A 23,220-nucleotide genomic window follows, 5' to 3' on the forward strand; every position below is an offset into this window, starting at 1 on the left:
ACCATGATCGCTTGCGACATGGTGTAGTCAACGCCCTCTCTATAGAAAGGACAAGTAGGCCAGTGATGTGAGACATATGCCATGGCATTAGCCTTAGGATGGTGGCGTCAGGGAAATAATAGGAATCTAGTACCCCTGACGCCACTGGCTCATATTAGAAAAAAAAAATAAAAAGTATTAACATTAGAAATGTTAGAGCTCGAATTATTCGCAATAACACAAACGATGTTTGTAACATCATCGCCGATCCAATTAATCAACTAACCCCGAGTTCTAAGAACGTATCATATCGTGACGACGTGTGCACCGCAGACATTGTTTCTCGTATACTACGGTAACCGGATAATATTATTTTTTTTTTAATAATATATCTCCAAGAAACAATAGTTAGTTATTTATTACGTAAACAAATTATTCGATTACGCGGTTTTTACTTATTTCGCCATTTATCGTTTAAAGTTAAAACAAATCCAATTATTGTTATTATCATCGTCGGCGTTTGTAATAACATTATTACGCATTATTGTAAGACAGTGTTAAAATGTAAATATTTTTGGTATGGCAGCAATTTATAATGCACGTTGCAAATAAATCATAAATAAATAATAATGCGTTGATCGTTACTTTACTATTTTAATAATCTGAATGAGTAATAACAATTATTATTTAACGAATAGTTTTTTTTTTCAAGCTCGTTATAAAATAACCAATATGATGAACGTGCTTCACCTAGATAAAGTATCTAATAACCCCCATGCGAATTCCCAGACAGGAAAATAAGAACAATATCGTATCATATTATTATTCTTTGTTGTTCATTAGTCATAATATCATAGGTTTATAGGTATGATTGAAATATTTCTACGACTGCTGTAAACTATAAAATATAAAATTATGTGGTGTAAAACACAAAATATGCAATAATAAAAATACGATTACTAATATTATTTTTCAATTAAATAATAATATTAGTTTTAATTATTTTCTCAGACCGGCGTTCTTGTTAATACATTCTTAAATGATTTTGTCACGATATTAAACATCCAGTATTAAAATTACAACATAACGGTCAATTTTCTTGCGTGTGCATCTAGTATATAATATATAGCCATGTATATTTAATACCATCTGCTGTGTAGGTAATTTTGTGTTATTATGACACTATGTGGCTATACGCTAACCGTTTGATAATTACTAGAGTTAGGATGTTGATGACCTAAGAAACACACAAAAATGCCCTAAAAACTTAAAAACTATCTAAAAACTAATTAAGTAAGTGAAAATTATGTATTTATAAATAATAATTTTTATTAAAGATATGGGTGTGATAATAGATGTAATAGTAATTTAAAATATGAATTAGAAATTATAATTTTAATAAATATATATATTACAATAATAATAATTTTAATAATTTTTTAATAATAAAAATGTTAATAATATATTTTACATTATACAAAATTATATTAAAACGCGATAAATTTAATCACAACAATAAATTAAATTTGTTTGCAAACTTGGGTTTAACACTTGCTCTAAAATCTAAAACTTAAGAAAAATATCACCATTGCACAAATACTATAAAAAATGATCTAAAAGATGAAAAGATGACTTAAAAATGTTAAAAAACAAAAAAATGCATTTATAGCTAAAAATGCAAAAAAAAAAAAATGCAAAATTGAATTATAATATTCTTCATCAAGGGAACATGAAACAAATTTTTACTTAGGATAGCATTGTTTAGAATCAAAGGGAAAAAAATGCAAAAGTCATCAACATCCTAACTCTAATAATTACAGTGTTTGCTTTTAAAAATATTGTCTGGCAAATCCGTATTGGACTAACTGGTGATCTTCGATGCGTGGTTGATGCATTGGAACATTGAAAACCTAACGAGTTGGTATATGTCCTGTGAAAATGTATAAAGTTATTTATCTAATACCTAACGATACTTGCATCCCGGTTTACGAATTGTCCGTTACGAATTATTTGAATTCTCACTCTTACTAATAATATTACGTGATACAAGACTTTATAATCCGAAGAATTTTTCTTGAACTGATTTCCGACGTAGATTATAAGTCAGGTTTGTTCGTCACGATAACGTGGAGAGAGAGAAAAAATCCATTGACCGTTTGCATAATATTTGTTTAAAGTACTCAGCGTTTGAAATTAAGGTTGTAGGTGAACGTAATTTATTACGACCTCGGCTCAATGATTCATAGATTGTATACATATTTTATCAACATTCTAGTTAGTATCCCCGAAATGAAGATTATTGAATCGGTTTAATATAATATTTTATTTTCAGAATCATGCGTGTGAGATTTTTAATAATCGATCGCTTTCGATAAGCTCGTGTTGTGAGTTTATCCACAGCTTCACTGTAAACATGGCCACTAAATATCCTTGGTTTCATTATTTTTGTTTTTAGATTTATTTCGCCACCTATAATCTTAGAATTTGACAGTTGATTTTTATCACGAACAAAAATAGTTTATTAATTTATTAGTTCAACTATAAATAATTGAATCATATATTTTTAACGTGTAGATAATACTATCTTTGTATCAAGCGCTCGAAATGTTTTCATTTTGCCGAGATTATAACGTTGTGTCTTATGTTGTAATCTTACCACAACGACATTTTATTCTAATTTGGCTCTTTCAATTATAATTAATTACTTATTTAATAAATCCGTTTACTTACGGTATATTTTGTGATATTCATTACATGTTGATCAATATTAATCACAAATATGCAGCGTATCGAAACCGTAAGTTTTAACAGTATTATACGTATAAAAATAGTTTATTTACTATAAAATAAATAATTACGAAATAACAGAATAACCCTTCGAGCTTAAACCATTTTAGAATATTAACACGTTTCACCTAAAACATTTTTGCACATCGACCGCGGAGTGAATGTTTTGGTTCATCGATGTTCTATTAAATTTGTTACAATCGACTATAAAACGTTATTTGTTACAGTGTTTATTATTTACGTATAAATAAATAAATAAAAAAAATATTTGTTTAGCCTGGAGTTTTATTACATATGTATAATGTACGCGGCCGGTTTCGAATTGAAAATTCATCATCAGGTACATGTATACAAAGTGAATAAAATCGCGTCTAATATCTAGTTTGTCATTACTGTCATATTTTTTTTGTGTGCCCGTGAACTATTACGATATTAAATATGCTTTTAACGTTCACGTTACACCTATATATTAAAAACGGCAGCGAATTATTATGGTAATATGTCAGAAAACATGAACATATATGGTTAATTTAGAAAAGAAGAACGTGTAAATAATGTATAACAGAATCGTTAACAATACTGTAAATTGTTCGACACCTGCTTGTTCGAAAATGTCCCTGTAGGTGTTGGCGAAAATGTTAATCGATATGTTCGCGCCTGTCAAACGATATTTCCATCGGCGTAGGTAAACGTTTCGTCCACATGCATTCGTCATTACGGTTCGTTGACCAGGTCAACCAGGTACCATCGAATCATATTATTGGGCCAGTCGGAAAATTGTTTGTATAAAGTAGGACAATGAAAAAATTTTCCAAAAACGTTGCACTTAATTTATTAGTATACTCATAAAATATAGTGATGTAATCAAGATTTCGCAAAATTTGTAAATTTCAATCACCAGTAGTAATGAAAAATTTAAAAAAATATATCTTTTGCATTTTATTTGTCCAAACAATTTTAAGTTGATCATTGATTTAAGGGATGAAGCTTTTTTTCTGGAAGTTTTTTTTTTATAGTCTACCGAAGATATTTTAGTATTTAATTTTTTCGATCATACGAGTATTAAAAAAGCTATTCGAACTAGCCCTTATATCGCTATTGATGGTTGGTTTGGCTTCAGATCCAAAATAATGTAAGTATTTCGCGTTGTACTCGAATGATTAACGTTTACCACGACAGCGCGACGAGAACGTATGATATTATGCGAATGCAAATCGACCGTGGTTTTTATTTTAACGTGCACACGTCGACAAATCGCACGGACGGGTGCAATAAATTCACGAGACGGTGATATCAAGAACATAAGGGGGCGTAGACGCGTTCTCCGACACCGTTGAGAGATTTCGAAAAACCTATGTATACACGTGCGTTATAAATATTATGCGCAGTCGTCTGGCTGTGAAATTAACTTTTTTCTTTTTTTTTTCTTTTTTTTTCTCCGTCATCCTCGAGAGTACGGTATACCTTGCGTTCACCAGTAATAAAATAAATGGGTACGCGTTTGTACATATATATGTAATCTGTACGAGCAAACTTGCGACGTCAATATTTGTGTAATACGGTTGCAATACGGCCAACGGCTGCGGTTATTGGTAACGTGCCGGCTACCGACGCCGCGGCGGATTCACGCACGCACCGCCGATCGGAAGGGAGTGGTTGAGAAGCGTTAGGTTATTCTATACTAGAACGTTACGCAATAAATCGGTTTAGAGTTGTGTCAATATTTGTGGTTAACGGAATTTCCATTAACCACCCCTGTACACCTGATTAACCGAGAAACAGAGACCTTTACGTGAACTAGTAATAATACATTGTAGTACACGATCCGATACGTACGCGTACGTAACTACCAGATTTAACGGGTGAAATACGCATTGGGGGAACTCGGATGCAGGTCATGGATTTTTTTTTTTTTTTTTTTTTTTTAGTTCCATAAAACGATACAAAACAGTGGTATAACGTATCGAACAGTATTTTATCGGAAAATTGTTCAACGATGAATGTCGGACACGATTACGAAATCGTTCGTCGGTTGATTTTTCTTCGATTCTTTAAATTAATATTGTTTCGTTTTAATGTGTGTTCAAGAAATATGTAAGATCCGTATCGATCTTTTTTCGAAGAGAACTTCGATTCATAATTGCACTCCGATCTCTCAGGACATATTGAAATCGGTCCTAGAAATAACATACAATTCAAATAATGGAACGTGCGTATACGATATGAAAAATGTAGATACTTGTTTGATGAATACGTCGAATAATAGACTATTATGTGTACTTTTGAATAAACTTTTTTTTTTTCTAAAATCATATTATTTTTTAACTTATGGCAAAACGCAACTTACTTTTTGATTCCCCCTCATACGTATACGTGGTGTACTGGGAAAACCTTAACGACTGTTATATCAAACATACACATGTATTACGTACTTGTGTATGGTAGTCCAACAAAAGTGGGCACCGTTAAAATAATAACTACGCAACAGACTACGTACATCTTCGCTTGTGTCCGTGTTTCATGTGTTTGTGTAGATCAGTGATGTCCAACCTTTTTCGTTTGGCGGGCCATTTTGGTAAACAATTATTTTCAAGCGGGCCACAAAGTATAAAAGTACAAAAATAATCTTACATATTGGACTTGTTTTCTTATCTTTTATTGTCTATTGAAAAGATTATGAATTAAGGTACACGTCGTAGGTGCACATTAGTTTGATCATTACGTTATTTTAAGTACACGGGTGATATCGATATTTAATTGTAAAGTTTGCGTATGGAAATGGCAGACGGAAAAAAAAAACGCAAATATATTGATGATTGCCGAATTTTTAAAGGTCTATAAATTACTTTTTCATTGAAATTAATGGAAAAGCCATTTGTCTTATGTGTCGTGAAACGGTTTCAGTTTTTAAAAAAGTTTTTAATATCAAACGACATTATGGATCAAAAAATGTTCATACATTTAAAATTTTTTTTTTTATTTTAGAAAATTCGTAACGAGCCACGTGTGGCCCGCGGGCCGCGGTTGGGTACCACTGGTGTAGATGAATGCCTACCGAATGATCCGTTGACTATGCCGCGGCGGTGACGTGTCGTGTCAGTCCATCATCATCGTTCGTTTTCGTCAGTTTTATTTATTCCGGTTATCAGTTTAAACGTTTTTCCGTTATTCGATTTTCGAACCGATTAGTGCATCGCGCGTCTGCATGCGAATGCCGATAATGGGCTTTTTTATATTTAATAGTTGTGAAAGGATGAAGTATAAGAGGAACACGTCTATTCTGGACTTCTTATACTATACGCGCATATATTATACTTATACTGTTGATTGGTTTTTACCGAAACGTATTTTTCAATATTTTTAAACTGCGTATTTATGGTTGTAAAAACTTTTTATCGAACTTCAATACATCATAAATATTATGAGTTGTAGTTATTCGTCGCTCCTGCATTTGTTGATTGATTTTAGAGTGTAGAGCTTATATAATTATGTATTTCGAAAAAATTCGATTATTGCGCGTTGTCGTAGAAAACGTTCATTGTTAACGATGACGGACAGACTTGATTATAATATTTTTTTAATTTAATTTACTCGTAGCGATTAAAATTATTATTGGGCAGCTGTAAACGTTAATTGATCGATAAGTATGCAGTTCGTAAGCACGAACTAGTTAGTTCGTTAAATTCTCGTACGGTCACTCTTGCAGGAACTATTGTAACGCCGGACGCAGCTAAACCACAACGACGCCAAAATACAACCGTGACTACGACTACCTGTGTCGTACCACATGCCCTTTTAATTACTATTTTCTTTGTTTACTTTTCCGTTTATTATGGTAAATAAAGTTTTAATAATTATAATTTGTGCATAAATAGTTGCACGTATGTGTGTGTACAATGTTCTGAAAGGAGACTATTTATTTGATGAAAAATTGGATTGGATTTTTTTTACACATGGCAAAACAAACAAAAACAAATTTTATTCACCTCAATCGCGTTGTCCGTAATTATTATCCGTATTATTAACCCGTAACTGCTATCCGTATTAAGTCTGAATAAAGTGGGTAGACAATTTTTATTCATGTAAGAATTATTACCTAACGGTATATTTTTTTCCGTGTAGGAACTCACAAAGTCATACCCGAGGGTGATTTTTATCTAATACAGCTCGTGCGAGAAATTAGATATGCCCCACTCATTCGTAAGTTCTCGCGTTTGGCGTTTGTACAATATAATAAACACGCGCACATTTACGACTGTATGTTTGTATAATAATAATAATAATAATAATAACAATAATAATTAAACGTACCGGGAAGTGTTTTTTCATTTTTGTTTTTTTTTCTCTTTACACAAACCATATTTTAATTAGGCTAACGGTACACGAAAGGCGTACACATCCGCCGAGTACATTATAATAATGTAATACATAACTTATAAGATATACGTAATCGTTCACGGCCGTAGATTACCAGGTAACCAGTCGCGTGCACAAGCCTTTCGTGAAAAATACGTATAAAGTAGTTCAAGTGTATTCATTCAATATGTAAAATAGTTTATTGTTTTTTTATTTTTTATTTTTCTTTTTTTACATGCACAAAATTCGCGAGGAAATACCACGACGACGACGGGGGAATATGCACCAGTGGCGTGCAGTATGCAATAAATCCCTCCCCCCCAGAGGCTTTTTTTTAGTCTTAAAGTTTAAAAACGTATTTAAGAAATACGACGGGGTAGTCACGGTTAAATGGATTAGCGTTAATGAACATACATCGACATTCCATTATCTTCAGAACAAAAAATTGATGAATTTAGTGTAAAAACCAGAAGGGTGAATTTCCGCCTTGATTGCATTTTTTTTTTTTTATAATAATAAAGAATAAAGATTGAAAATAATACATTTTTATTTGTGATATCTCCCCCCCCCCCCATACCAAATTCTTGCGCACGTCACTGATACGCGCTTCCGTCGTGCACGCGTCGTAGTGCCGGCCGGTGTACATTACTTACTATTATTATTGTTATGATCATTTGCTTTTCGCACTATTCCGTGCACAACACACTCGTACTATTGACACTACACTCATACTGTACTTATGCGTACTATAGACAATAGAATGCAATTCGCATTTAAGCGCTGCGAGTAAAAAATTTAATACACTCAACGGGCATCACGTGTACTTGATACGTGCGATCAAATGCATGTTGCGATACCTTCACTCGTCACCTCACCGCCGTAATAATAAAAATAATAATAATACGTTAACTCGTCCACCCGTCCGTTCCCGAAGTCAAAGTCGTCGTCCTTTCTCGCGCGCGTGCATACTTAACGCGTGTAGTAGAATAGAAAAACCGTACACAATGCCCGGTGAAGTACAATTAGTCGGTTTGTATGTATGAAACGAAATAAAAATAATAAAAAAAAAAAAAACAATAAGATATCACGTCGAACTGTATATTATTATTATTATTTTTTATCCGTACGCGTCCGAGTGTTTTACAATTCTTCGCGCGCAAATTCTGATTGGTAATTATTATTTATCAACTAGCACAATAGATATTCGTATATGAAAATATGCCCAACGCTTTGCGTCTGATATTTTATGCAATGTTATTCCAATCTTTATGCATACATTACGCACGTACTGGCCCGTGTATCACGTGCATCTCGTACCTGAATATATAAATATTTTATATTATACTCCTGCAGAGTGTCAATTGCTCATAACGATATAATAATTTGGGCGTAGGTAAATTGGGTCCCAAACGAATTTTTCATTTTTATAAAAAAGGTAAACTGAGTTCCACGTATAAAATTTAAAGAGGTAACTGAGTCCCTCGTATAACAGTTAAAACGGCAAATTGAGTGCCGTCTAAAATATTTAATGTATTAAATTTATTTAAATGTATTTAAATTATAAACATAATCGTTGATATATTTATAAATTCACCGAGTACGATAGGTAAGTGTATCTTATCGTTACATCATTAAATATTATTATATTTCGCTCCGTATTATTACGCAACATTTATATAAGTACCTAACTATCTACAACAACGCTGGGTGTGATATGTGATAACTGATAAATACAAGTTTAATGTACGTAGTATATAATTGTGTTAATATAATAAAAGTGTGTTAAAAAAAAAAAAAAACAGCATTTCACCATATTTCAAATTACTGCTTTAATTTATATACAAGGTACTCAATTTACCGATTTCATTTTTATACGAGAGACTCGATTTACCTTTTTTTTTTTTTAGGTAGGACTCAGTTTACCTAAAATTCATAAAATGGGACTCAATTTACCAAACCCGGTTATTTTGTCTTAGGAAATACGAGGCTCTCTCTATCTCTTTCTCACCATTATATATCGCTAATTATTTTTACTCCAAATAAGTTGTATCCGTATACTTATTTATGCTTATTATATAGTTATTTGTATACACTCTAATTATATTGTTGCACTCACGAAAATTCAACAAAATACCATCTATTCGTTGTATATCCTTAATTTTTTCCTCTCCCACAGTAGTATAAAGTTACACAACGCTATTTACCTATACATTGCATTTTAAAATGTAATTATTTATGCTGTCCTGAAAATCAAGTTACATTGCAAATGGTTTCGACGAAAAATTTGATCAAACAAATCGTATACGTCAAATTATTTATAACATTGAAACTTGTTATGTACAGCGATAAAACATTTTACCAGTAACCTTACGTTTTTCATCGTTTCATTGCATTACAATCAAGTGATTAATTTATAAATACGATGTTGATTTTGATATTAATATTTTAGAAAGGTTTTATGCAGCCAATACTATGTATGTATAAAATATTGCCGGGGAGCACAATTCTATCTCAACATTTATATTTATTAAGATGTGTTCGTTACATATAATGGTGTGGACGCGAAAGGATTTGATTTAACGCTGTTTATATTAATTTATCAGTTGCAAAAATATGCGATGCTCTATTGAAATTGAACAATTGAGATGGTTAGGCGTCGATAATATTAACGATTACAATAATCATTATTCATCTATCGATTTCCAGTACGTTGTTCGTCACTAACCTTACCGTATTTTAAATATTCATATATTCATATACACATTTGTAGACTTCACCTGCAGTATATTGTAATCCTTTCTTTTTGAAATAGCACCTTTTGTGACAATCGTTGTAACGGATCTGTTTGGAATACAATATGGTAGGTAGTGCGTATTGTTTAAGTGAACGAATGTAATTAGTTAGGTTAGCTATTCCATTTGCATAGAATTGTTTTCATCATTTCAAAGTAAGGTAAAAGAAAAATGTAATGCGAAATGTTTTAATGAAAATTACATTTTTAAATGTGAGATATATATAATTTGAAAGTTTGAAAGAGAAATAATAAGAAATTTAATCAAATAAAAAATAAAAATAATGGAGAGGAGAGAAGAAAAAAAATCAAGATGTATATATACATGTTTTATAATATGTATAGTACATGGACGATAGCGTTGTGGGTAAAAGTTTATATAAATAGAATATTACGAAAAGTCCAAAATTTTAATCACATAAAATAATGTCGAGCATCTCGAAGAAAAGTTAGACGGTATTTTTTCTTTTACATACCGATTTTTTGTTTGCACAAAATATTATTTTTCTTTTACCGAAGTCCTGCAGACGGAAAACATTTCGTGTGATAATACTCGTATTTGCTGTGGCTTTTTGAAATAGAAGTCTCAAGAAAAAAAAATAAAACTAATCGAATTTCCGTCTTGTCCCTTATATTTTTCTTCATAATAATTATAATATACATAGTATAATATGCATGATAAACCGTGAGCGCACACGAAATTCCCGTATCAGTTGTAACCATATTAAACATCTTGTCTGTTTTGTACACATATGTGCTTAGTAGTTGGGTTGATGTAGCATATACATACATATTATTAAGTCTATGTACAATATTATTATTATCATTAAAATTTCGTGTACACGATCTATCCGCCCGCAGGAACGAGACGACAACGACGATGACTACGACTACGAAAACGATTGTGCGTTGTGGTTGCCGTATACCTCATTATTATTTGTAGCAGTAGTAATTATTATTGCTACGGAAAAACAAGGGTGATAACACCCTCAGAGAAGAAATAACTGCAGACATATTTTATGTTACCTTTACGAATATTAAATTATATTATTATTAGAAGTCGAACTACCGCGTTTTTACCATATTTAATGTGACCATAATAATATGCCACTGCATGAATTATTTTAGTTTCATCGTATGTAAAATATGAATACGATGGAAAGATAAATCAGATCGTGACCGTCAGTGGAACTCGTAAGAGTTTTTTAATCGGAGGTCCCTCAATCATCGCAATAATTTACGGATATGATACAAAAATACACACCAAGTTTGTAAAATGTTGGAAAATATAAACTTTTCCAAACTTTAACCGATCAAAACCATTTAAATGCATCGATACAATGAATTACATTTTTAATAACTTTTCAAAAATATATTTTATTATTGTATTACTAGCTTTCAAATTTAATACTAATTTAATACTAACCAGACGTAGCCCCCAAGTAACTACTTTATTTTTCCTGAAACGAAGAAACATCTGGATGGGACGCATTTCATTACGAAGGAGAAGCCGAAAGAAAAGGTTTTTACTTATCTTAGTACAGCGGTAGTGGAGTGGTCTATGTCTCAAGCATAAAATAGATGGCATATCATATGCAAAAATGTATCGATCTTAATAGATACATTATCATATTTATTATCATACAGCTTCGGTGAAATAACGATAACGAGTCCCGGATTGAACTGTTGAGTTAGCCGAACTACAAACCTTGTCCTACCCAATAAAATCCTCCTCTATACGTCACTGCTTTAAGAGGCCATCTTTAAATTTCCCTAGACCGGGGACCGGGACAAATTATACAAATTAGACAAATTAGAGTACTAGGGGGTGTTCAAGCATCCTTCTGTTCCGCGTCGTCGTAAATTAAAAATATCTGTAGTATATGACAGTGTTCTACATAAAACATCGAACACGTTTATTAACATCGACGGTAAACTGTGTTCGACACTTAAAATTTAAATACAATCAAACGTACTAAAGTAGAAAAATGGAATACATTCTATTTTTTTTCTCGTAATGGTACTGCGAATATAATAATTCGAATATCGGCTGTACATAATATTGAGGGCTGCGGTTTCGTAATGCACCCCACCCCCTCCCCCATGGTTCGAACTCTAATTGCGCCACCGGACCGTGACCGTGTTTGCGGTGGACAATGTTCGCGCGCTCAGACGTTGCAAACCGACCACACCAGACGGTGAAAACGAAACCGTCCCGCGGACGACGCGATCAGTCTGCGGAACCGAACGGCAACGGCCTTAAGTTTCGTGCGCGTTCGCCCGGACACGTACCCGTCGCGGTAACATTATCGTTTTGCTACGCGTCCGCAAGTGTATGGTCGACCTACGTTTTGCGCCCGATCGTCGAGCACGATTAGCAGTGACGTTGTACCACCAGGACGAAGGACGACAAGCTGGAGCGATCGCTGCCGTAAACAGAACGACAATCGTCCCCGGTCCTTAAAGACGAAACGTTATTTAGCGCGTACGATGACCCGTGAAAAACGAACGATACGCTATTTCGAAATAATTTTTTTACCTACTTGATACTCGGCAATCCGTCAACTGTTATTGGTGTTATACCGGTACGATGTTTTCGCTTTTAATGTCGTTACGTACAAATCAACGAGTAAAACGGTAAACACATGATCTGCGTTTGGACGTGCAAACCGATATTCAAAAAGGGGCTGTACACTAACTTTTTATAGAATCGGCACTGTGTAAAAAGTACAAATTATTGAGGTTATTAAATGTTTTAATATTAATTTCGGTTTGCCTATAAATAATCCTGAAATCTTAAAACAATGACCGAAAGATAAACGGAGAAAATATTTTGTTCCAACAAAAAGTAATTTTCTTCGGTTGTCCAAAAGCCAGAGTTAGCTTGAAATAATCACCTTGATTCGAGTGGTTCCCATGATGTATTTTTTAGATGTAGCAAGATTTTATTATAATATATAGTAAAAAAATAAATAATACGTTGATTCGGGAAACATTTTTGAAAAAATATAACTTAAAAGCATTAATATACAAAATACGCAAATAGAGCAAAATAAAATTTCGTACATTTTACTCTAAGTAGTGTAAATCGAATTTGTAGTTGACATAACTTCATTTTAGAGCAAATACCTTCAAAACCTATACTCTAATTATTATTATACATAATACTTAATATAATATTACTTTTTTTTTTTTAATATAAATATTTTATATTATTAAAATCAATTTATGTTCAGTCCTAATAATAATACTAAATCATAATAAAATCTTAATACAATGAATTCGTATGCAGATTTTAACGGGTGTAATATATTTCTCGCCCTTACGGAGTGGTTGTAACAAACCATTCGGATGGCTCGTTTTTTCCGTGCGACCGTCATAGGAAGTAATCACTTCAGTTTATTTTTTATTTCCTCGATGTGATGTACACGTTTATTCATGCGTCGTGTTCCTGTATGTACACTTATGATGTATGAAAATTTCCATTTTTTTTTTTTTCATTACATATATCCAAGTGTACCACCTTCAAAAGTGGATTTTCTATAGGAGAGATTTATAGCAATGTATATAGTCATAGTAAATTTGTAAAAACAATTGTTATACGTGTTCGTTAAAATTTGGTGGACATCTGTTAACATTTTTCTAAAATAAGATGATTAGTCGAAAGTGAGAAAAAAATGGTCAAAAATTAAAAAAATATATATAACGGATTAAGCACTATTATATTTAATAACTGGGGCGGCAAATTTTTATTGCATATACGAGTAACTGTAAAATAGTTAAATCCGTCTCTGACCACCTTGTACGTTTATTATATAATACGCATACAAATTTTTTTACTTTTTTATAGTAACATAATACATAATGCGATACGAATTGGTTTCCATCTGATGGTTTTCTCCACACGTTTACTTCCCACCCACCATAGTTTCGACTGCTGCCGAACTACGCGCTCAAATCTATGTATACATTAGTGTCGAATAAATTTGTAGGTATTGCAAGCCAATATCACATAACTGTATATTTATTATACGTGTACAGTATTTTACGTTAAGTTATTAGTGTCGGAATGGGTTTATTGGTTTTATTTTTGTTTTTCGTACTTCGGATTTTGCAGAGAAAAACGAAGATATATCGTTATAGTTCGATGTATTGCAGATTTCACGGCGAAGCTATAGTTCTCCGTTAACACTTTTACACGTATGTAATTCACGTCAAAACGTTTCACATCGTAACTTTCTAAATCCGTGGATTTAGACGTTGCTGACATTTGGTAATACGCTCTATAAACGGGTAATTTTTCGATTTTCTCAGGATAGTATTTATGAATCTATATAGCCACATAAAAAAAGTTGTCGTCCAATGGACGTATACGCATTTATTTTGATTGAACAAGTAGATTTGTGCTTTTCAAAACTATATGTCCCGAGTCGCATCTTATCTAACGTATGAAAAAATGGTTACTTATAAATCATTTACTTTTTATTGTTTAAATAAACTTTAAATACTGTTCATCGGTACTAGATATTTATAGGTGAATATTACGTCTTTTTCGTTTTTCAAATTCGATTATTTCATTCAAATTTAAACACATAATGTAATATTTACACACATCCATCAGCAATATCTTGTTGCTATTTGGGTGGCTGATTTTTATTCCGTAAAAGATTCGATGTTCTAGGTTTCGATCTATAGGTTAAATTACAGCCCTATTGTCATTCGCAACACGTAGCTATAGTTAACACTATTGAATCGGCGTGTATATATTATAGTATTATGATTGATTGTGTGAGCTCGAGTCCGAGGTCATCAACTGTATTCGAGCTTTAATAATTTTTTGTATTCTTTTCAAGATGGTTAGGTTAGAAAAAACACACAAACCTTGTTCTACACCCTACCTCAAATCGTATAAAAATTGTGTGAAAAAAAAACTATTTTTATATGAATTTTAATTTCGGCGAAGGACGATTTTTGTCAATGTTATGATTGTTTGAATACTTCTTAAAATATTGGTAATTCGATACGTTTTTATGAATTTGTGTTATATTTAGTTTATGTAGAATCTATTGTTAAAACTTCAGTGTTATATTAAATCGATTTTTCAACTTAAGTTTTTGCGGTTCTTAACAATTTTACTAATGAAATTAGCAAATTACTTATTAGTAAATAAACCGAGAAACCATCGGAGGGAACCATGGATTATATCTTTAACTCAATCTGTTTATGTGCAAATTTATAAGTGACCCATATTTCTCCAACAACGATCCATAATATTGTGATCTCATACCAGGTACACTTAATCTTGTTTATATTCTGATGAAAAAACCATTCGATTTCATAAAATATATATTTTATTTGACGTCGAATAAAAATATGTTTTCTCAAACGTACAGCCCCAGAGATACGCGTTGTGCGTATATTTTAACCATATTTTTTTATTTAACCATTGGTCGTAACAATATTTTTACCATGGACTCGTCGTGTGTTTATAAAATTTGTGTCATATATATATAGATATACAAGTATTTGGACGAATCGTTTTTAATATTCATCTGTGAGTTCTAAGTGCTTAAATACGTAGTCGTCGAGACGGTACTTATATAAATATATATGCAACTATGTAATAATAATAAGACTGAAGATGAAGATGAACGTTTCGATGGCGTGTATGCTTTGCGAAATCATAAGTTATAATAATATTTATATTACAGATACGAAAACAAAACTATAAAGAAAAAACCTTTAAGGTAGTATACATTAGTATTGCGTATTTGTGTTTTAATAACTACACAGTCGACTATGTTTTTTTTCCTTCCGTGCCTTTCAATAACTGGGATCAGTGGACGCTTTTAAAAAAAAAATTGTTATTTCAAAAATACTGACAGACTAAAAACTTTAAACTCAAATATATTAGTATATGAGCTCATTAAACTGTCTAGACGTTTTTTCTTATCAGGTGTTCATAACGCGAGATAAACATTTAAAATAATTAATTAAAATGTTCAGAAAGATGAATGGAAATATAAAATAAATAAATACAAGAAGAAAATGAATGATTTATAAAAAAAAATATTATCTTACTATTACAATAGTTTACTCATTTCCCTTTATTGGATTTTTACCTATAACTTCAATAAATTTTAACACCAAAAAAATTCAAATTAGCAATAATATTGGCGATTCAACAAAGAACCCAATATCAAGTCCAGTTTTTGTAGTTTCTTTAGAAGCTTAAGAAACTTTAGTAATATCTGTAGAGTTCATACATAAATCGGTACCTTCTCCCTCCTAAAAATAGTTCTATAAAATTGATTCATTCCCTTAAAATTAATTTTTAACAGAGTCGGTTTGTTTTGTGCATAGTTATTTTGTAAATTAGGATGAAACCAATTTCATACCCTTCTGACTAGATTTGCAAATCAACTAAGACATTCATATATAGTTAACGCGATTCGAAATTAATTTTTATTTAACCATGAAAATATTTACCCGTTACTTTTAAAACCGAACGTATTATTTGTAGTTATATGAATATATATATTTCTACTATAAAACTAAACGATTCTTTAAATAAAACATCGGATTACAAAGAGAAATACGAATGTTTGTTTTTCGTATGTTTAAATCGACCTGTTATCGATGCAAGGAGTTTTTAATTCAATACGGCTTCTGAACGTTTCTCGCACCTTATCGGAAGATTAGAGAACTCGATGTATAATCCGCGTTTGGAGCCAAGACCGATCGTAGCGACTCGTGTAGAGCCGTGCGATGGTGTAGAGGGTCGCAACAACAAGCGCAACAAGCGCAATGATATCGCGGGGGTCGTCGGGGACGGTGCAGTGTACCAGCGGCGTATTTGGGAATCGTTATAGGTAGGGGATGGGCCATTGAATGATATACATAAAAGTAGGGGGGACTTTGATCTCCATACCCCCTTTGAGTTTTTTTAAAAAAAAACAAATACTCACTAAATGCAGTATAATAATCATGATAATAATATTTTATTTACGGAATACAAAAATACGTACGAATAGTTTACTCTTTACGCACTACAAATATTTATTTTTATTACAGTTATTTATTATTTTGCAATTGTAATACAAAATCAAGTTTTCTTCGTTTAGTTGCTAGTTCATCAATTACTTCGTCAGTGTTCGTGCCTATTGTCCGATGAACTGATAAAAGCGCTAATGCTTAAAGTCGTTCCTGAGGACAAAAAAGACCAAGGGGGGGGGGGGAGGATCGATCCTCCGAATACCCCCTTCCCCCCTTCCTCGCGTCCCAGGAAATACGCCGTTACAATGTACTGGCGCGAACGGCTAATAACAATAATATCGTTGCGTCGCGAACGCGAATATGTGCACGGCGTACCGAGCGCGCGCCCCGCCGAGTACAACGACCCATTACAACGGAACACCTTGACACGCCGCCGCCGCCGCCGCCGATGCGATACGATCGTTTGCGAGGCGGTGACACGGCGGCGTCCGTGTCCGCGTTGGTCCGCCGGGAACGTTAGCAGCCGCCGAGCGCCGTTAATACGCGGTCCGGCGATTATAAGATTATCGTGCGCGGCGGCACCGCCGCCCGTCGCCGCTGACGCTGCGCAAACGCGATTGACCGCCGGTGACCGGACGCTCGTACGGCGGCGGCGGCGGCGGCGGCAACCGCAATCCAAGGCGCTCTCGGGTCTCGTTTTAAACCTTTTCTTTCGTTTTTCCGTTTCTTCCGTTTTTCCGTCTCGCACGTGGTACTCGAAAACCATTACTCGCGTAGAGTCTACCCTTTGGGGGTCGCCAACAATTTTTTTTTTGGTGGCATCGTACGAAAAGAACATTTATTTCAATAACATTATTTAAAATCAACAACGGTAAAAGAGTTGTTAAATTAAAAGAAAATATTAAAATTTACATAATTGTTATTTTGTTTTTATTTTTCCTATTAATTAACGCCAATCGGCTTTATAATAAATACTTTATTTTTTTTTTGTAAAATGTATACACAAATAAATACAATAATAACATTTTGTACATTTTTTCAATGCTTACATTACAAAAGGGTCGTTAGACATCTCGGTGACATTATTAGGGGGTCGTGAACTCAAAAAGGTTGAGAACCGCTGGTGTAGACGGTACAATCGTCTACGTTACAAGGGACGTCGATTTATTTCTACTCAGCGGACTGCGCGTTAAAATTAATTTTAAATGGTTTTATTTGTTCCTTACTACAGGAACGGAATTGTGTACCGTTCCAATAGGAGAAAAGATTGATAAACAAGAGGAGTTGAACGTGTATAACAGATAAAAATTATAGTCGGGGACAAAAAGAAAATAAACGAACAGTTTAAGTTTGTTAATACTACAAAATTAGTGGTTTGTATTAGAAATATTCGTTAACCAATCTTAACAATTGTTAATTCAAATGTTTTTAATAATTCGGGTAATTTTTATTAAGTTTGTGTTATACTTCTGTATTCAAGTCTTTGAAGAATTCTAAAATATAAAATAAAAATGCGGATCGATGCCCTAATTCGTAAAATTAAATTATTTATTATTATATAAATGTTATGGCATTTAATAGCATATAATATTTACTTATAATTTTGTTTTGTGTAAACTGTAAATTTTCGTTTATCAATAATTTATAAATAAGATTCGTTATACGATAGCGTTAAATTTAGAGTATGCTCAACTTAAACAAAAATATTCTCAAGTAATGAAAAAATAAAAGTAAACCGTACGACGTCTTGAAACTTATTGCATATCATTCCCTATCTCCGTCCGTCGCGTTTCGTTCCAATTCCAATCATATTACGATTCAACGATGGAAATTTGATTTAAGTTGTTATAATACCTATTTTGCGCTAGTCAATATTCATGTACACGAGACTTCATAAATTTGATGTGTACAAGACACCACTGTATGAATTCATAACGTTATAACGTTCGTAATGTATTAAACGCGAATCGGTATTATGACGTTATAACGAACCATAGATGAAAAATTGTGTACAGGTATATACACGCACTTTCTATACATATGTATAGTAGGTATGGTAACTATCTGTGATAAAATATGTCAGAGTGACTGTGTACACTATATGTTTATACGTATAGTACATATTGTATACATAATGCAGCGTTTCCTTGGCCTAAATGTATTCATACACTCGAAATTTACGCAGACGTTGTGTCTGTCAGATGAGTTGAAATTGAATGACGTAATCATGTATAAATTTCTGTGCGCGTTTTCTTCGTGCGTGCATGTGTAATATTTATGAGAAAATAACAGAATTCAATATATTATGACTTTGAAATATTATGCGCGAGCCGTCCGCAATCCATTGTACGCTAAATGTTTATGTTTTTTATGTACTAGGAAGTATCCGGTACAAATACATATATATATACGTATGATAACAATATTATAAGAATTTTTTGCGGGTCAGTAACAAGGAGACGTATAAATATTCGAATTTCAAACATTGCCGGCGTGGTAGTCACGACAAATCAGTAACTGCGGTTGCATGCGTTTAGAGTGCTATAAATTAACGGAGCATTTAAATCTGAATTATCAGCGCAACAAATCACCTATCCAATACGAATCAAAACTGTATTATGTGTAATGCGTTATTATCAAGTGCGTCTTGCGATGAGATTACTTGAAAAGTTTTAAAACGCAAAAAATGAAATCGCTGTCTTAGTAGTACGTGGTATGGGATTTTTATTTTCTATTAACGTACACTGCGAACTTTCTATCAACCGGACGTTGACGCATTTTCGTGATTTCGATTGGAATGGGCTTACATTTTTAATCTCATGTGTTGGATCAACTTATTTTTCTTTCTCAACATTCTAGACTCCACCAAAGGTTTACTATATTTTAAACTAATCCACTGCAGTAAGAAGTTTTGTCGGTTAAGAAGATCAAAAATCAATTTAGCAACTTATGTATATATATCACCCATAAAAATACCCCTACACACACCTTGAAATGGTGTCTTGAAATTTTCCTATGAGAGGGTGTAACAAGATTTACAAAAATTGAAATATGGCTGTACGTGTTCAAACAAGCAACTAAACATAATTCATAACTAAAATATATCATCCACACGATACTACAGAATATGTTCACCGTATTTATAAATTAAATGATAGTACATTATAACTATTTTTCTCTTTGATTTATTTTCTCAAAACAATGAAATAAACCAAAAGAAAACGTTTATTCCGCCTGTATTATATTAATCGGTATTGTTATTATTTAGTTTTTTTAACTTAAGTTAAAATATTATTAATCCTCCCGAAAACGGGGCGAAAACTTTGAACATAAAATTATATTTCTTTTCCGATACTATTAAACTGTTTAATCGTGTAATAATCTACCTGTGTGATTTTTAATTTATAAAAAGTTAAATGAAATGATAATTTACAATGTAAAAGTCTTGCACAGTGCAGTGTGTGTATTCAAATTTTGAAATTGTTTTTTGAGATACGACGGTTGTTTCTAAATGTAGAGCAAACTTAAATACGTATTATATGAGTACGTAGATTTTATGTTAATAGAGTTACCAGAAATTTAAAAAAATATTGTATTTTTCGTATGATAAAAACCTGAGGAGAAATTATATCCTACTATAAATATGAAATAACAACTTTCCAAAGATTTTAAATTTAATAAAAACTATGATCGTTTTCAAACATGTATATACGCAGATATAATAATATGTACATGTAATAAAACTTTCCTATATTGTTTCTTGTCGAAAACAATGTGTAAACTTGTTATTGCTATTTTTGTTAGTGTAATATTAACAATAAAATCGTATATATTATTGTTCGGGCAGATGTATACTTACATAAGTTATAATATATATAATTTTTAGCTAAAAGAACATCTGTATACTTTCAATACTTATCTGGGACGGGGCTGGATTTTACAAAATATCCACAGGTCCTTCGCTAACTTGCCATTACAAATGTCGTTGTATTTATCAAATACCCTTAATCTGTGATTTCTATGGTTGAATAATGAGTGATGCAATACGTTTGGTAACATATCTTAAAGTGTCACAGGGTACAATAAAAAAATAATATTTCACTCGTAGATCGTAATAAATAAATACATTTATTTCTATGTATAAACCTATTTGTTTACTTATTAATTTATGGTTATTAAACGTTTACTAATTTTTATTTTATTACATATTTATGGTAGGTATATTTGAAATACATTTTTAACATTTATCGTCTTTCTGCACGTGTCAAAAGGGTATACTACACATGTAGTGGGATATATAAAAAAAAAAAAAAAAAACGGACAGGTTTGCGTAGAGCGAAATTTTTCCTCGGCACGATGATGTCATTGGGCTCGTCCTTATTACATCGTTTTGTCTAAATCGAACTTGTTCTTCGCTGTATTTCCCGCGACACGGGCGAAGCGAAAAATAACGAAAAACTCGACCCTATACGACCGGGGGGGGGGGGGGGGGGGGGGGGGGGGGGGTAGTAACGTTTATTGCAGTACTCGCATGCGTCGCACAAAGACGCAAGTTCGTAACCGTTTTCCCGTTAGGTTTCGCGTAAGCGGTTCACTATGAAAACCGAACGCCGTTGTCACACGCGTACATTATCGTAAATAATGCACGGGCGGACGGCGGACCCGCGCGCGCATTCCAAATATAATGCCGATCTTCCTACGCTCGCGAGCTTTGGATCGGTCTCAAAAAGAAAATTCCACCACGGTCGTCGTCGGTGCGGTGCGGGCCGAACGGGAAGCAGAAGAAGAAGGTGCGCACAATTTTGTCCCGGACACCCGTCGGCAGCGGTTGCGGTTCCGTTGCGCCGCCGCCGCCGCCCCTACCGGTATGTACGGCGGGCGGGGCGCGTTGAACTCGAGCCAACGTGTCAGACACAACAACAATCGATGACGACCGTGCTTGTCAATTATTCCGCGGTGCGAACTACGTCCTTTCGGTTTCCGGGGGGGTCCTTCATTTTTTCACCGGTAAATTTGGGACTCCTTTCGCCACCCCTGCACTCACCGCTCTCCGTCCGTCGTACTACGGCGCGTAGTTTAGAGGGTGGTGACGTACGTTCCCGCGCAAACGGGAAAAATATTTACGTCCCGCCGGGTGAGATACGCGCATCGCTGTGTAAGGAGGGGGGTGGGAAGTCCGAAAGGAAGAGACGCGGCGCGAGAGAGTGTGTGAAGAAGGAGGAATGATGAGACGGAGGGGGGGGAGAAAAGACCGAAACGGAATACGGAACTTTGGGACATTGTAGTACGACGTACGCCGTCGGTGGGAGTGACGTTCGCGGCGGCGGCAGGAAGGCGGGGCAAGGTGCGTACAGAACGTGGGCGCAGACACGAAAATGTTGAGGCACCTTGGTCGGTCGGGGGTCATACACACGCGCTCACGCGTTCCGCTCACCAGTCACCAGCAGCAGGAACGTTCGTACGCACGCCCGTTCTTTTTTTAGTCGTCCCGCCGTCCTCACGTTTCACGATCAGTCGCCAACGCACCGCCGCCGCAACAGTACGCACGTCGCGCCGCCACACGACCGCGGTGTTGTCGACGCACGCGAGACACACGTAACAACAACATCGAAGACGATAATCGCGCAGCGATTGTCTTCGATTTTCACGTGCGACAAAGGCTCGCGCGACAATACCCGTCCGAACGTTCCCGAAAATCCCCGACCAGTGTTGTTGACCAGATATACGTTTCGGTCGGAAAAATAACAGTAAAACGCTGGGAAAAAATCGTCAAATGACCCGTCCACACGTCCGCCGGCACCGCAGTCGCCATACGACCGTCGTGCTGCCTTCGGTCGAGTGCAATTAACGCTCGTCGTTTCCCGGACGCGCCCCGACGAATTTAAGCTGCTGCTCGTCGATATTTCGTTCCCGGCGGACCGGTGGTCGTCGCACCACAGACATGGTAAGTGATGAACCCGTCGCGTGCGGTGAACATTAGCAGTAATATTAGCGGTACGTCCGGCGCGCGAAAAATTACGTTTGTAAAAACGCTAAACGTTCAACCGGAAGAAGGAAACCGATCGCATATGGTTTTATTCGTCGTCCGCAAAACGGTGCGCGCGTAACGACCGACGAACGCTGCAAGGCGGCGCGGAGCGGGTTACGCGATTTTTTTTTTTTCGTTTTCCTCCCCGCACCCCCGCCGAACCGTACTTTCGGATTTTCCTTTTATCCGGGCGGCGGTCGGTCACGTCTGGCGGTATAGGCACAGCTCCACCGCGCCGACGACTAGACGACAACGCGCGCGCGCGGCCCCGCGCACACACACA

The 23,220-nt window shown here is 34.5% G+C and overlaps 1 protein-coding gene across 4 annotated transcripts in view; it reads left to right on the forward strand.

Moving 5' to 3' along the window:
- Positions 1-23,220, forward strand: part of LOC112687645 — a 63,770-nt gene that overhangs the window by 16,849 nt on the left and 23,701 nt on the right. Inside the window, exon 1 of one of the 4 annotated variants that reach the window (XM_025560482.1) lies at positions 22,671-22,853. The exons of the other annotated variants lie outside the window; for them this stretch is intronic. The gene's annotated coding sequence lies outside the window, so the exon portion shown is untranslated. Of the gene's footprint in view, positions 1-22,670; positions 22,854-23,220 lie in introns of those variants that run through there. 4 annotated transcript variants of the gene reach the window in all.

Source organism: Sipha flava, unplaced genomic scaffold (assembly GCF_003268045.1).
Source record: "Sipha flava isolate LNK unplaced genomic scaffold, YSA_version1 35a_pilon_pilon, whole genome shotgun sequence".
NCBI classification, from domain to species: Eukaryota; Metazoa; Arthropoda; class Insecta; order Hemiptera; family Aphididae; genus Sipha; species Sipha flava.